The sequence below is a fragment of the Tympanuchus pallidicinctus genome, unplaced genomic scaffold, assembly GCF_026119805.1.
Source record: "Tympanuchus pallidicinctus isolate F22 unplaced genomic scaffold, pur_lepc_1.0 scaffold10, whole genome shotgun sequence".
NCBI classification, from domain to species: Eukaryota; Metazoa; Chordata; class Aves; order Galliformes; family Phasianidae; genus Tympanuchus; species Tympanuchus pallidicinctus.
The window spans coordinates 8,449,864-8,467,195 of NW_026294619.1; positions in this window are offsets into that span (position 1 = coordinate 8,449,864).

The window sequence follows — 17,332 nt, forward strand, 5'->3', positions numbered from 1 at the left end:
TTCTGAAAGATGCCACCATGACAGATTTTTCTCCCTCAATACTGCTTTCATGATCACATATATTTTCACTTGGGTCATCACTGTATTTGAGTTTTCAATAGTGTGTAGTCCAGCTACCTCATTTTGAATGTTAATTTCCTGAAAATGATTGAAAACCATATTTTTAATGTGGCAGGTGCTTGGCTATGACATGATCCTTTTATCATTGTTGCCATTGGCACACAACGTGTGATCCAGGAAAATGTCTTTTTCCCATGGCTATCAGCCCAGCACTGGCTTTGTTAACTAACTAGTTTCACCTAGCCAGATTCTGAATGTTTGCAATCATTTACTTGTGTTGCTACATATTGCCTTCCATCATTTTGTAAAGCACCTCTTCAGCAATGACAACTTCCTCTTGTCAGCCCTTCGGTCTGTAAGTAGCCCACTCCATGGAGTGTTATATCCCAGTGATACTTCCCCAAAACCCTTCAAGAAGCTCATCAAATAACCTGGGAAATCTCTCTGCTGTCTTTTATCTGAAGCACGGTATGCAGCTGTCCCAGGCAGGGGTAACAGTTCTGTTTTAGAGAGTTGGATTAGTTTTTCATAGCATGTTGACAACTTTTCAGCAGGAAGCCTGAATCTTTGTACCACTGAGTAGTACAGATATGCCCCATGGAGTCCAGTGTGATTTCATCATGACATAAAGCTTGGATTAAAGCACCTAACCAGCTAAAATGCATCCACAATGATCATGGAGGTGGAAGAAGGCTCTGTTTAAACACTCTTTATAAACACTCTCCCTGTCTGTTAGAAATTTTGAAATTATGTCTGTGAGTCTTTTTCTCATAGGTGAGGGGTGAAAAAGTATTCGCTTAGCATCTTTCTCTTCTTTTTCTGGATCACTTCTCTTCCCATTTCCCCAAGATTTCTTACTTATTTCTAATAGGCAGCTGCAATTAAAGCCCTTTAGAATAATCTGCTTTCATACCAGTTGACTGTAAGCTTCAGAACTTCTCATTTTTGTTCTGAAGGATATGCAATTTTTCTAACAGTTTGAGTACTTTTGATCTGTGCAGCTTTTAAAGGGCAATCAGGAAGACTGATCATTCCCACCTAATTGCAGAGAGAGAAAGGAAGAAGGGAAGCTGAGTTTTAACAGTGGAGAAACACCTTGATGTGTAGATAGACTTCAATTATGATAACACAGAAGATTTGGAGTCTGATTAGGCAAACAGATCCTGCACAAGAGACTCTACTGAGTCCAGAGCAGTTATTAATGTATAGGCAAAGTCTTATTCTTCAGTGATGATGTCTTTGGACACTATTTTATTTTTAAAAAAAAAAAAAAAAAAAAGGCAGACATTCTAAGATATGCTTCAGGCTCTCCCCAGAGTTAGGATCCCCACAGCTGGAGACAACTTTTGAGAACATGCCCATCCACAGAAGACCATAAGTCTACATGCTGCAGAATGGCCACTAGTTTTATCCTGAGCTGTGCTCATCCAGTATAAACAAGCCAGAGTCACAGTCTGGTGTGCCTTCTCTGCTTTCTCTGTGCTAGAACAAGGGATACTTTGTGGTCAGTTGCCACATTACCTTCTGGGAGGGCTTTCTATTCAAAAGCAGCAGCATGGTCTAGGAATAAGATGGTCAGAACTTAGGATTTCTTTATCATCTTTTCAGGTTTGCTATCCAGAATGAATGATTACTGTTTAAGAGATATCAGTGCTTACCTCTCCACTTTGACTTCTGCTTTATCAGGTATGTGAAATGGCTTCTCCGGACAGGTGAGGCTGTGTTTAAAGGCAAGAAACTCCAACAGCTAAAACATCTTAAGTCATGTTTGGGTTCATGCTGCAGGCCCACTTTCCTCCAGCTTCTCGAGACTATCACAGAAGTCTGTACATTCTTGAAATGATTCTTGCACTGAAGTATAAGTATTGCTGGTGTGTATTTAATGAACAAATAGCCAATGTGATAGGAACCTGATCACCAGTGTGGAGTTCCTGTCCAAAAAGAATAGGTTATTATTTTCTTGTATGAATGTATTGATCTGACACAGTAGAGAGCTGTGGAAAAGGTCGACAAGGACCACACCATAAATCTTGATGAGCTCCTGTATGCACACCCTCAAAAAGAAAAATGTGAACCATTATCTTAGAAGAATCTGTAGAACATGTAAGAAAATGAAATGTCTTCATGGAGGCCAGAGCATAGAGGAGGAAAGGAGAGGAAAAGGGAGAAAAGAAAAGCAAGAAGGGAGAAGGAAAAAGAGCTTCTGAAGGGAATTTTCTCTAAAATGCTGTAATGGAAACGCTGAGTCACAGCCTGAACCAGTGATTGAGCACCTGGTAGGAAGACAGGGCCAACCCAAGGGCGCTTTGATGCATGCAGTGCACCTGAGTGACTGGAAGGCTTGGATCCAGGATCCGCCTCTTCCCAGTCTTCATTTAAGGGTTAGCAATGGAGGCAAGGGCATCCATCTGGGAATCTCTGCTTATCTATGGGTCTCATAGGCCTTCTGAAGGTAAGTACCTTCTTTCTCTTATTTCTACATTCACTGCTGTTGTGTTTGTGTAGATCTTCACTTGCTGTGGCCTAGGATCTTGCTTCTCTGCTGCAATCATTATGCTTTCCATTGTGTTACAAATGCCATGGGATAAATGGTTTGAACTAATGGTACTGGTCTTACTGGCCCAATTGTAGGAGTTAGTGGCAGCTTAACCCACTCAGGATCCCACTACTACATTTAAAAGATGAAGTAGAACAAAATTTCTACTTGATAAAAGCCTCTGTGGGTTATTTAGATTGTTCATATAATGCTTTTGCTTTGTGGTTTTAAGATCTATAGCCAAGGAGACTATGGAGAACATTTGGACAGCCAACAGAAAGATTTCTTTCCATTGGCTTGGGATCCTTGTAGAAGCCTATGAGCTGGATATGAAAAACATGAGAGGACCAACTGTGTACGAAGATCTCTGTAACCTGTTGCTTATGCTGCTCAGTAAGAGACTGCCAAATAAGCCAACAGGGAGCTATATGTATGCTTGATGCAGTCTTCTGTAGCAGCAGGTCTGATTCATTTTTCTGTCCTTTCCTCTTACTCCTGGTGCCTCCAACTTGTCTGAATATGCATTGCCACAACCACTTCTGGACTGTAAGGATTACTTATGTCCATTGGACAGTAACAGCACTGACTTCTGTAGCAACAGTCTCTTCCAGCCATGCTGTGCTGTATATTAAAGACTTTCAGAATTACACACTATGAATAAAACAAATAAGAATAGAGTGGAAAGCAGATCTGGAAAACCTACATATCCTCAGCAATTGGCAATACTGAAAACTGAATTTTTCTGCTTTTTTTTTTTTTTTAATATTTCTTTAGAGCTTAAAATATCCTTGTGCAAATAAAATAATTATCCAGAAGACTGTATCATTGTCAAGTTGCTACAAAATGGAACTGTAGCTAAGCAAGGCCTTGGGTTAGATTTTTAGCTTGAACTCGCTCAAATGGAACTTTATGCTTTTCTTTTAAAGAAATTCCCCTTGTGTGTCTAAGCATGGAAGAGGAGGGAAACTGCTCATCTTCTCTGCAGTTTGGAGTTTGGCTAAATGTGTTTGTGACCTGCAGATGATCACTATCTCTTGCAGCATTTTAATGATGTGACTCACTAAACTCGGCCACTTTCCTCTAAGTTTTCCTCAGTTGCTTCCTGTTAGCTTATTTTCACCTCATTTAATAACTATTAACATAATGCTGTTATTAGAAGCCAGTAGGGGTTCATTGCTACTCTCCTACAGCCACTCTTTACCCTGATGTAGTCACCTGTCTGCATAAATTGTTCTGGTTAAGAAAAAGCAATTTTCAGAATGCAGAGATTTTAACAGCCAGATTAGTAGTTGGTGTAAATGAGCTTAGCTCTGAGCCATGGTGCTTTTCCAGTAGCGATTGATTTACCCTACATGTGGACATGCTGGGATTAGAAAGTCTGCAAAGCAATTATTCTTTATTTCTTTTTACCTTTGCTCACAGCATCTTCAGAGCTGCCACCCCCTCAAACATCTGGGCACAGACTTGCAAAAAAAAATCAACCTTGGCCAGATGTGCTTGCTTCCCTTCAGGGGCTCAGACTCAGCCTGCTCTCACAGGAGTGGCTCTTCTTGTAGAAGCCTGAGGGGCTCTGCTGAGTCACAATAAGAGTTTCATATGGTATTAAGTACCTTTGGGAGCTCAGGTCATTTAAACCACTTCAGTAGTTGACTAATGCATGGTTCATTTTCAGGCATGGTAGTTCAGGAGGGGTTGCAACAAAATCCACATTGAGGTGTTTCTGCTGCTTTTAATTACTGTTTTAGGGAGCCAAGAACTCTTGCAGAGGAGAAAAAAAATAACCATCCATGTTAACCTCAGCAAAGTCCAGGTTTTTCACTTTTGGACTGTGACAGTAAGCTATGGCAACTGGGACTGCAGACAGAATACAGATGAAAATAGAAATAGACAGAAAATAGATGATATGGTGGTATAAGCAAGTGATCCAGTTTGCAATCCAGAGCCAACTGTGTTATGCTGGAGAGAAAGGTGGGCCAAATTCATCCACAGTGCAATTCATGTTCTTTCTCTCTCCAGATTTTTAATTTATTTTTTATATCTGCCAAGAGAGCAGTTCAGAGAACATTACACTGTCATAACATTGTACTCCATTAGTAATATTCCTTAATTGTAGTAATAATACATAATCAGCCATATACATATGCATTAACATATTAGCTGCATAGCTTCATCACTAACTTTTTTTTTTTTTTTTAAACAGCTAACAACAATCATGTTTGGCTGCCTTATCACCTGAACTTCAAGATGTGAATTTCTTTCTATGACATTCTGGGGGTGTATGTTACCTTCATAATAAGAACCAGTTATGTTTCTGTCAGGAATTTGTGAATTTGTATTGTGAAGTCTATAATTTTTGTGCAGTGAGATTTTTCAGAGCTCCAAATAGTACTGCGAAGATCTCATTGATGGGGCTGGTAAAGGGCAAATTGCTGGCATACTCACTTCTGAGAGGAATTTAAGGAACCTAAAACTATGACTCTCTCTGCCTCCAATGTTTGTGCTCAGGGTTCCAAGAAAAAGGCCCTGCTTCGAGGTGGCTAAAGCCTGATGAAGACTTTGTTGTGATGCCTTGAATGTACCTGTTGGGTCTGTGAGAGCAAGTATTATTCTCCAAGCAGAGAAAGGCAGCTATTGAGTGGGAAAGAACATATTGGTTTAGTAAGAAAAAAAAAAAAAAAAAAAAAAAAAAAAAAAAAAAAAAATTAGTCTTCACAAAAACTAAAAGAGCAGAGAGTCAGCTGCTCAGCTATGTTGAAGCAGAACAACTTCAGCTGGTCACAGCTGCTCTTTGAGGGTGTGTAAAATTTAACATAGCTTTCCAAGTTTCACCAGCCATTCACTATCACAGACTATGGTACTTGAGTATGGGTCTACAGGAATTAAACCACATACCGCTGTCCGACATATTAGAGTCACAGCTTGCTCTCACAACTTGAGAGCCAATTGAAGAGAGGACATCAGTGTCTATGAAATACTGATACCAGAAACAGAGGGGTAAAAAAGTCTCATGATGTGTACTCAAGATGTTCATGCTAGAAGGATATAGAAACTGCTGAGGTAACAGTGAAGCTGAAAGAAAATAAACAGTGGAGACAAAAAACTTTTGCCTGTCTCTGAAGCCTTGAATGACATCTGCTAAATGACAGTGCTACTCAATTTGCAAAGTCTTAATTCTAACTGGAATAAGTAGCTAAAAAGGCATGACCATATAGAATGAATGGATAACTTTTTTTTTCTGTGCTTTAGAGAGGCGAAGTGTGGGACTGTGGAAGGAATGACATTGGTAAAGGAACTAACTTTGAAGTGATACAGAAAAATGAACAAGGGAGGAAAATAAAGGGAATGGGAAGAAATGGAGCAAGAAGAGCATTATTTTTTGTAAATTAAATTTAAATAAAAAAGGATGACACTGGCTCAGATCTTGTCATGCTAAGGTATTTTAAGGCCAACAGTAATAAGAAAATTATATCTAATGTGAATGCCCCAGGAGTGCCAAGCACACCTTTTCTCTTTTCTAGTAATGAGGCTACTGAAGCACATTTGTCATGAAGATGAATAAACACCCTCTACACTGACCAAGGAGCTAGTCTGGGTCACTTCATATCTTTAGAGCTCATCTGCATCAAGGTGAAGAGCAGTGAAGTCTAGTGGGGAAAAAGAAGGAAGAAAATGAGATGGTGACTTCATCGCCTCCCAGAGCAGCCCGTTTCAATGTCTGGCCACTATTTTTCAGAGAATTGTTTTTTTTTTTCTAATAATCAACCGAAAGCTGCCTGGTACAACTGGAAGTTGTTCTCTCTCATCCTATGACCGTTACATGAGAGAAGAGGCTGATCTCCACCTTGCCACAGCGTCCTTTCAGTTGTACAGGTTTCCCCTCAGGTCTCAGCTTTCCTCACAAGACTTGGTAGGCAACACTGATGGTAGGTGGACAGTTGGACTAGACAATCTTAGAGGTCTTTTCCAACCTTAATGGTTCTGGGAAAGAAAAGAAGGAGAAAAAAAAAAAAAGAAGGGAGGAAGGAAGAGATAAAGGAAAGAAGGAACAAAATGAAATAAAGGAAGATAGAAAAGGGAAGAAAACCTCTGAACTGATGGGTTGACTTTTGACCTGTCTTTTGAGTCTCCTTTAATAGCTTTAATGGGCCTAGCAGAGGTTCCTTTTCTGTGACTTGCTATCTCCAGACTGCTGTAGAATTTTTCTTCCATTCGTGTGCAATCAGCTCAACAGCATGCAGAGAAACCATATTTGGACGATAACAGGAATAAAGGAAAACTGTGAAACCCCTGTATACAAGTTTATTGTGGGTGCTGGAATATGTATGATGCCTTCTTCCTAAGGGCTAGAAGATTTTGTCAATTAAAAGAAAGGGAAGAATGAATCAATAACATGCATAAAATCTGTCAACATTAAAAGTACAATTTATTCCATTCTCAGAGGAATACCACAAAGTAATGCCATTACTGGATGCGGCTTAGTTTTTGTCTAATACTGTCACAATCCAGCACCTACCAAGACAAAGATGTTTATGAACCAGACAGTTGCATGGAGGCATGTTGGCAAAATATGACTGATGCATTCAGTCGCAGGGCAGATGCAAGACAGGACAGGCAGTAGCCACAAAGGCAATTGGTTTGTAGGATTATAGACAGGGGAATTCTTGTCTCTGGTCTCACACAGTCTGACTCTGAAAGCTTCAAGGAAGAAATAGCAATATATTTTTAGCTTTGTGGGAAAAAAAAAGTCAAAGAATGACTTGTTCTGCCAAGAAAAACTGAACAACGCACTGCCACAGGATATAAAAATCCATTGTACGTATTTGATTGCAAATATTTAGACTCATTAACTCACATTCAATCATTATTAAGTATGATGGTTTGGATGTGTCTTGTCAGAAATCACCTGAATATTATCAGATGTTCTTTGTCAGATGTGATTCAGTTTAGAGTGGTAATTTCTTCACATGCTTTCCCTGTGTAATTGGACAGCAGCAAGACCGGGATGCTGTAGTCCAGATGAAGCTCTAGTCTGACCTCCTGTGGCCTTTCTCCTCTTCTTATCAGAGCAAACCCATGCAGCAGACTGAAAGCAAAAAATGGCCATGTGGCAGAGTATACTTGTTCCTGAAAGTGCCGTGCTAATGCATGATGCTGAGAGGTAGCTGCCCTTCAGCTCTCTTGGACTCCAAACAGATAAAACATCAGTCCCCAAAACCATTCTAGACACATCCTTAGACAAACAGACCCTTATCGCAGAGGCAAAGTTATTAGCTGTTCTCTTACTTGCCCTTGAGGGAGCACAGCTATAGCCCATGGTGTTCTGGTGACCCCTAGTCCCATAAAGCCTTTTCTGTCTGCTTAGCATCTCGCAGCACAGACAGCACTACTGAGCTTCTATCAGACAACCCACAGTGTGTAACATTGATGGAGCAATATTTTGCCAATCCAGGGCTTAACACTGCAGTCTTGCTGTAAGATGTACTTATTATTAATGTATAGTTTCTAAGAGCATGTTTTCCTATAGGAATAGTTCTGACTTTTGACTAGTCTGTGTAATGATGGGGCAGCTGTACGTATAAGCAAATACTTTTTCAATACCACCCAGAGACAAGAAAGGAATATTTGTCACACAAACTTTTTCTAGAGAAAGCTAGATATTTGATTGAAACCTAAATAGAAGCAATGATCTTCAGTTTGCATTAATCCTTAAAGAGAGCTGCTTGCAATCTTTTTTGTGTTTGGGGAAGCCTATATGTTTTTCTGCGGATGCCTGCATGGATAAATCAAATCTAAGCCCACCAGCACTCAGTCTGCCGGTTTTAGTCACCTTTTAAATGACCCTGAAATGTAGTCTTTGGGTCACTGTTCTGTTACCCAGGTTATGGAATCACTACTGTAGTTCTTCAAAATTTGGAAGCACCTTGATATTTGAAGAGGGTGGAGAGGTATAAGTCTGCGTTATGAATCTCATCACGAAGTCATCCCTTGGATTTGGTATCAAGCACAAGCCTTTCCTTCTGCATGAAGAAGGGTTGATAAAGCAAGCTAAAGCCCTTTTTTTTTGCCAAATAGAGGTGGACTTTGTGTGCGCAGAGCAGCCTCTCCTGAGAACAGTGCCTGTATCTCAGTTGTCACTTTTGTCCACGGCAAGCGTGAATTGAACTAAGAACAAGAGGAAGAGGAGCAGGAAAGAGGAGTAAAACACCGCCAGGGTGAGATCCTGTTGCCTTCTGTAAATACAGCCGGTAGTTAAGCACCAAGGAGACAGATGAAGTGTGTAAGGAAACAGATAAACCCTGGAAAAATTAAGCAGCAGCTGCTTGCCTTTGAATGAACTCACACTGCATATCAGAAGATTTTCAGTCACAAAAAGGGAGAAGCAAAACGTATAGCATTTAAGATGGAGACTGATTGTTTTACACACTACATGTCATGGCAGTCAGCAGTCACTGCAGACAATTTCTGCACAGGACCTTTTCCAAATTCCTACGTTGTCATAAAATTGAGATGAATTCACAAACCTGGCTATAAGAGAAGAATTACAGATGAACGGAGCAGAAGTTTAGATCAAAAACATGTATATACTCAGGAAAGCATCTGTTGCTGTGCAACAAGTTTTCTGACAGTATGTCGTGTTTAAGATACGAGGGGGTTTCAAGATGCATGAGGGGAACCCAGAGCCTGGCAGCATTTCCAGAATATGCTGTACAAAAATCTGTTCTGCCACTGGATCTCTTGATGCTGAAAAAGGCTTGTGGCAAAATGACATCAAGGTAATATTGGTCAGTGACTCAGGTGTAGTTTTTGTATATTAGAATGTGAATTGAGTTGAATAATTGTTTTTTCTGTTATTATTTTTTGTAAGTGTGTAGGTGTAGACAGGCAGGTGCTTGAGATTTCTATTTAGTCTGTTACTGCTCAAGCACAGCCACAAATTTAGTGAGTTGAATGCACAAGGTCAACACAACAGCAAGCAAACAGGTAAATGGGGTCAGCGTGTACCTACAACTGTGTTACACATGAGAAAGCACAGCACAAGATGTCAAGACTTGCCTGAGCTGCAGGCAGCATGAGGCTGCATGACCAGGGTTGAGCAGCCCTGGTGTGACCAGCACTGCCTGTAGGGAGTTGATTGCAAAGGGCTGGTCTACCGAGAAGGCAACAACAGACAAGTTGGCATGACTGCGAAGTGGGTTGCTTGCCTTCTGGACTTTCTGGAAACAGGAAGGATTATATTTGAACTCATAATTAGGAGTGACTGGAATTAATCCAGTGTCTGACCTACTCAACAAGCAATGATCATTCTTATTCCTATCTAGTGCTGTACTTAGTGATGGCCAACATCAGCATCTAAACATTGTCCTCTATCTCAAGAGTCCAAATCCACTGGTTGAAATAGGGATTTCTGTGCCTTCCTTGTGAGTATATCCTTGCAGCTTCCTCTTGCAAACAATGACAGGAAGGCATCCTAATGAGAAAAAACCCCAAGTGCTCCCATATGAAGTCATTTCAGTTTTCTTATTGCAATTTAGCATTTTTATTACGTAAATATATGTAAAGTAGTTGCATATTTTCAGTCATTCCTGCCTCCTCCATGCTTCCAGGCAACCTTTTTCTCCTCTCCAGCAGCTGTCTTGGGCTACGTGTTCATTCAGAAAATGTTGAAAGTGGGTTCTCAAGCCATTTGACAAAGCATTGTTGTCTCTTGGGAAACACTTCAGAAACAATTTTAGGAGCTTATTTCACTAGATGAAAAGCCAAGGAGCAAGCTCCTTTTCTGTGACTCCTTCAGTCATTTCAGTAAGTCCTTATTGTAATACAATTTGAGCAAGGTGGTGGGAGGAGATCAGTAAAGGCCGCCAGCTATATCCAAACAGTTAAGAATAATTCCAGCAATAAAATGCATGATAAGTACACTGGGGCTAAGAGTCTGTGCAGCTTACTGGCCTCCTTGGAAAGAATGGCACAAATGTGTCAAAAAACAAGCCCTAGGCTGCAGCTTTCCACAGGCCAGCCCCCAGAACCCCTCCCCTGTGTACACCCAGTCAAAGAATAAGGCAGCTGTTTCTTCTTCATCTTCTCTTTGCTCACAGTTTGGGTTTTCCTTCCATTAAAGAGAGGATTCTGTGGGTAGAGATGCATGAAAAATTAAAATGTGTTATTACTTATTCCCCTTTTCAACCATTTCCTTCCCTGAGGGTTATCTGCTTCTTAACTTTACCTGGTGACATGAGTGAATTGTTCATTTCTTTCATTAATCTCCATCCTACACAAACCTCTCTATTCAGAGAGGTTATCAAAATTAAAATATCAGACTTTTGTCTGGGAATGTTTCCTTACCGATTATCACACCAAGGATTAAGAGAATTAAAAGAAATGGGGAGATATGCAAAGGGTGAAAGGGGGAGGGAAAAGAATTTTTGCCCAGGAAGGGGGAGGAGAATTTTTTTAATTGGAAAATGCAGTGATAAAATCATGAAATTAATGAAGTGAGCAAGCTCAAGGTCAGTGCAGTACCTGTAGATACCTTAAGCACATTTTCTAGTTTGGTTTTTAAGAAAACAAAGCCGATCTATCAGCCAGTCTGTGCACGACTGTCTGTTTGCTTTTCCATTCCCCATTCCACCATGATTTTCAAACCATTTGGCAGATTTCACTCAAATATAAGAGGGGGTGGAAGTTTACAAAACAGTTCCCTGTCTCCCCTTTTCACAAGAAAGCCACTGGCAGGGCTTTGGGACCAGACTCCAGTAGTCACACTGTTTTCCCAAATGATTTTGATACTCTCCAGTGACTTCTAAGTGGTGCCCAGCATCCTGTGTGTTGCCACCAAGGCACCCCATGATGGGAGGACTGCAAGAGAGGGCAGCACCAATTTTATAATTACTGGAGCATCTAATATCAGGAGGAGGACTTAGGTCTTGCAGTTCTATTGTTCAAGCAACTGAAACAAATCCACTGGAAATTCTGTTTTATTAATTCTTCAGCTCATAGAGCTCCTTGGCTTTGTTAACATTACAGTACATCAAGCTAGCAGCAGCCTCTTAAACATCTTGATGTCTTGCACTTGGAAATGGGGAGCTCTCGCACTGTGAGTGGTCTTAGGCAATGAGTCCTCCTCTCCCCTGGCTTTGCACTGTGGCTTGGCTCTTCCTTTCTGAAGGCCAATGACCAGCAGGCCCTGTGCTTCACGAACAGCTCAAGTATCTGGGGCTACCTTGAGAACACAGGGAGCTAGTGGAGTCCTGGGGTTCTGCGAAGGCGAAGGCACACGGTACACCAGGGGGAAACAAGCCCTCCTCCAAACAGAGCCCATTGGATAGGCAAGGCCACAGCTCAGGAAAAGAAAGCTTCTGCACAACAAATTATGAATAATTGATCCTGATGACAGCGACCCACAGATGTGATGTCGCCATTGGGCACATTAAGATGCTGAGCACCCCTTGGGGGATGTTCGGAGATGCATTACCGAGGGAACTCAAAGATGTTAATTCATAATTTATTGTATGAAGGAAATAAGAAACTAGAAAACTCCATGCAATTCTGATCATATTTCATTTCTCTTTAGTCTCCCCTAGAAGGCCATTCAAGTGGTCTTGAGTTCTTACATAAGGATAAGAACTCACTACAGGAAACATTCTTTCCTGTGTGCAAAATTCAAAATTACTGTACCTAATATTAACAGCTAGAGCTATCTTAATTGTTAGAACTTATTGAAGCGTGAGTCCAAAAATAACAGGTAAATTAGAGAGAGAGGGAGAGACCCAAAAGGCAAAACAGATCACCAAGCTTCATTCAGCAAGTGGAAAACAGCTTGAATCCTGGTTCTCAAAGAATCTCTCTGAAGTTCAGTCTTGTGAAATCACACTTTGTCTCCTAACCCCTACACCAGTAGCATGTCCTGCAAGAATCTCTCTCTCTCTACAGAGAGTTCTTGGTGCTGATATCACCTGCAGTGCTTGGCTGCTGGATGCTTCTGGCTGAAAACCTCTTTTGATACCAGCTTTTCTTTCCTCTTTAGTGGATGTGCTTTACTCTCCTTTTTGGAGTGAGTTCCTTTTGTTCCTCCTTTTTCTCCCCTGGTTTTGTTCTTCTCTTTTCACCCCTAAATTGCACAGCTTTTTAGCAGCTTTTATCCTCCCTTTCTTTTCTTCTCTGAGTCTTTGAGTGAAAGAGAATCACACACCTCTTAAGAGAGCAAGTTGCATGTAAAGTTTTCCTCTTGAAATTGAATTAACTCTTTGTGGGATATTCCTATCTATAGATCTTGGGTAATAATCAGATTCTCTTTACCTTTGCTTAGGATCACATGATTTGGGAAGCATACTGAAGTTCCTTTTTGCATTCATTGCAGACAGTGTCTTGTACATGATACATATGAGGAAGATTGTACTAAATAGTTTTATTGTTAGACGCTACTCAACTGGAAGACGCAGTAACTGGGGCTTCTTTCTGAAAACAGCCCCTCAGGACTGCCCTTGTATTTACATTTGGTAACAATGTCAGATTATCACTGAAATTTCTAGTCTAAGCAAACTTCTGCCAGTTATACATGCAGAAACACTTCAGAAGTGTTGTTCCTGTGGTCTTTCATTTCATATGCTGTATATGAAACCTCCACTCAAAGGAAGGCCATTCAGATGGCAGCTCCATCAGCAAAGAAAGGCTGGCGTTGTAACTTAAATTCAACCTTCCCATCCACTGTACTTCTGTCACTGATTCTATGGTGACCCAAGGGGCTGAGGAAATAAGCAGGAACCAGAGGGACTGTGTAGTTACTGGGGATTTGAGGTAGAAGCTGCAAGACAATCAGAGACTGGGGCTGTTGTCAATGGGACGAGGAAGTATGGTCTGACTAAAGGTGGTTTCATCTCTGTTGCAGACCTGTGCATTGGTAGAGATACAGAGCTTCAGGCAAGTATCTGTTCTTATCAGAGGAGTGCTGGCAATGATATAGTAAGAAAGAGAGGATGTCTGCATTCCTCAGCTCTGGGAGCACATATTTTCAGTTTGCAAGGCTTTCTTTTATTTCCTGAAATACAATTCACAAAGGCAGTGAGCCATCCTAGCACAGAAGCACAGTCTGGAAGGATATATCTGTGTACACATTATTAAACATTAAAAGAAAAGTTAGATTAGCAATAGCCCAAATAAAATGCATTGTGATTGAATCATTAATTTTAATAATAATTATAACCAGTACAATAATTTTGATGCTTTTTTCCTTTCACAGAGCTTTTATTATTCAGTGTGAGAATGATCAGAGAACTAGAAAACATGACCTGCAATGAAAGATTGAACTAATTGGCTCTGTGCAATCTGTGGAAGAGAAAATGAAGCAGAGACATGGTAATAGTTTTCAAATACATAAAAGGCTGCTGCAGAGAAGAAGGCGGCACTTTGTTTTCTGCATCCATAGTGGATAAGACAAAAAACAGTGGGCTTTGTAGCAAAAATAGATTCTGGCAAGACTTTGGGTAGTTCAGTTAAAGACAGTAAAGTGATGGAATAGTCTGCTTGAGAACGATCCATCAGGAGAGTTCTTAAGAGTTCAGATAAATGTCCAGTGGGCTGCTGTAGGTGACATTTCATGGTGCCTTCCAATTCTCTTTTCCAATTTTCACCTACATTCATGAAGGCTGTGTTTTTGTAATCGAAGACCTCCTGTCTCACAAAATTGCAGTTAATGGCAACTCTGTCTTTGGCATCTGTCAGAAAAGAATTGGGCCTTTATGTGTAGCCAGCAGGTCAAGGAAGTTAATCCTGATCCTCTACTCTCTGCTGGTGAGACCTAACCTGAAGTACTGCATCCAGATGTGGAGCCCTCAGTACAGGAGAAGCATACACCTATGGGAGCGTGTTCAGAGGAGGGCCACAAAAATGATCCAAGGGATAAAACACCTCTCCTATGAGGACAGGCTAAGAGAGCTGGTGCTGTTCAGCCTGGAGAAGAGAAGGCTCTGTGGAGAACATGGTATGGCCTTTCAGTGTTTAAAGGGGAAGCTGTGAGAAAGAAGGAGACAATCTTTAGCAGGGTCTGTTGTGATAGGACAAAGGCAAATGGCTTTAAACTGGAAGAGGGGAGATTTAGACTGGCTATAAGGACGAAGTTTTTTATTATAAGAGTAGCGAAGCACTGGAACATGTTGCCCAGAGAAGTGATGAATGACTCTTGATGACATTCAAGGTCAGGTTGGATGGGACTCTGAACAACCTGATCTAGCTGCTGGTGTTTCTGTTCATTGCAGGGGAGTTGGACTAGATGGCCTTTAATGATCCCTTCCACCTCAAACCATTCTATGATTCTTTCAAGAATTGAGTACCAATGGGTGTGTACAAATAAATGTTTCTGAATGTCTTTTCTTCTTCATATGGCTTAAGTCTTCCTGAAACTCATGAGATAATACTGTGGGCAAAAACTGTGGGCACATAGAGTAGCAACCTCACGAACTAAAGTCTTGGATAAGAAAAAATATTAATAATATTGCAAGCATTTCAGGAATATGAAAACTTCTAAGTATTTTGATATCAGGGACTTATTATATTAACTCCATACCCTACCCCTTTTTGGCAAAATCAGGGAACAAAGATGTAATCGTATTGTCTGAATAACACATAACATGCATTTGTAGAATTCCTCTGCTACCAAAGGATGAGCCTCCCAGTGGGAACCAGGCAAAAGAAGCCTACAGTACTATGGGGTGTAATGGAAATCCTGCAGACTGCTGCAAGATCACACAACATCTTTGTACAAGAAGGTAGAGAGAAATATCATAACTGGTTAAAGTACAAGGGAAATTACAGCCATGGAGGGCTACTGATATGTTTGCATCAGCTATTTTAAGCTTCTCAATTTATTTACTTTTGAATTTGAATTTTGAATCATCTGTTGAGAGAATTAGTCTTTCTTTGCATACTCGCTAAATGACGTGGTTACCTAACTTTGCTCCTAAGTTATATGATATGAGAATCTCCCTTTGCAATTATCATTGTACTCGATTGCTGTGCTGTGTTTAACGTCCCAAGTGATAAGCAATGATTTCCGGAATTCAGAACTGATGATCCTTGATCTTCAGAGAATATTGCGTCAGTAGTTGGATTTCAGTAACATGGGTTGCAGCCAGTTTCTGGTCAGATCAGCTCTACTACCAGCTGAAGCATCTGAAAGCATGATTTTAGTACCTTGCAGTTTGCTCAGGGGAGAGCAGTAATAATAGTAATACAAACCAGTTATAAAACTGGATTATTTTAATCCAGCCTTGATTTACTTGTATCTGGTATTTTTCATGTGTCTGGGTTATCTGCTGTATATATGTGATATAAAAATCATTTCATCTGTATGTTATATAGCACGCACCTGGTTTGAGATGAATGGAACTCTTTGTAGCTGCAAGATGATTAGAGACCAACAGCTAACTGCTTCTCAGATACTATGGCTGTAAGTGCTTGCTTCTCAAAAGAGCAATACTGGAAGAAAGAAGAGGCATTTCCGAGTTTCACATTACTCCTACCTAGGAGAACCATATGGAATCTTGATAAACTGGGAAATATGTAAGCACAATGAGCCCTTACAATGATTCATCTCTCTTCTAACATGATTGGTAATGAAATGCCATGGTAAGGTAACAGCCCAAGAGCCTGTTTGGAGCAAACTCATTTGGCAGAGATTCCTTACAGAGTCGACCAAGTAAGAGCCCAATGGGCAGAAATCAGAGTGTGAGATGTGCATATTATTCTCTCATATCTTGCTGATTTACAGCATTTCACAGTCATTCCAGCAGAGACACCTACAGCTTCAATTTCTTAAATATGCAGAAGAACTTGTTAAGTAGGAATTTCCACTCTAAAGTTTAGAGCACATCATAAGCCCATGTTTGCTCCATGCGGACATGAAAGAGAAATTCCCTCAGTCAAAGGGTTTTGGAAGCTATTAGAAAAATTCCAGCTTTCAGCCAGAAAATAAGCTGGTATTCAAAACACTTAAGCATATATGTCAAAGGCATTAGTACATGCTTAAAGTCAACCCCTTTCCTGGCCTTAATTGATGCTTTTGCCTTCCTAATTATTAAAAGCTATATCAAGGCCTACCCAGCAGTCCTGCAGATAAATTGGAGGCTCCTGCTGATTTCAGGGGGATCTCAGTGGTGTCTTGCTTGCTTTATCCTTTAGTCATGGCACTGTCAGGTTTAAATCTTTAGTGTATGTGCTAACCCTTACTTTCATTTTCTATTACCTCTCTGATTGATCTATGCGGAGATTTACTGTCATCAGTAGCTAACTGATAGATCTTGTGACAAAATTATATTATTTAGCTCTCAACTGTCAAGAAGCTCTAAGAAGCTCTGTTCTCCCCTCCCTCTCCCCCCCCATCTCCCCAGCAGTTATTTGAAGGTTTTCCAATTCAGGCAACAAAGTAATTAAGAGCACAGGATTTAGCATTGCCTGTAATAAGACTATCCATCCAAATTTGACTTGCATTACCTATTTTTGATTTTCCTCTGTGACACATTTACAAGGCCAGACGGGTGTATTATCTCTGCATACTGTTCATTATCAACCATGACTGGAACAGGTGGCAACATACTGATGTGTGTTTAATAGAACAGAAGTTTGAATGCATATTTCAAAACTGGGCAAATGATTTCCTTTGTAACACAATCAAAACATGAGCAGTGACAATTTCAGGAATATGTTCTCTTATCCCATCTTACTTTCATGTCCAGCATCTGCCAACTG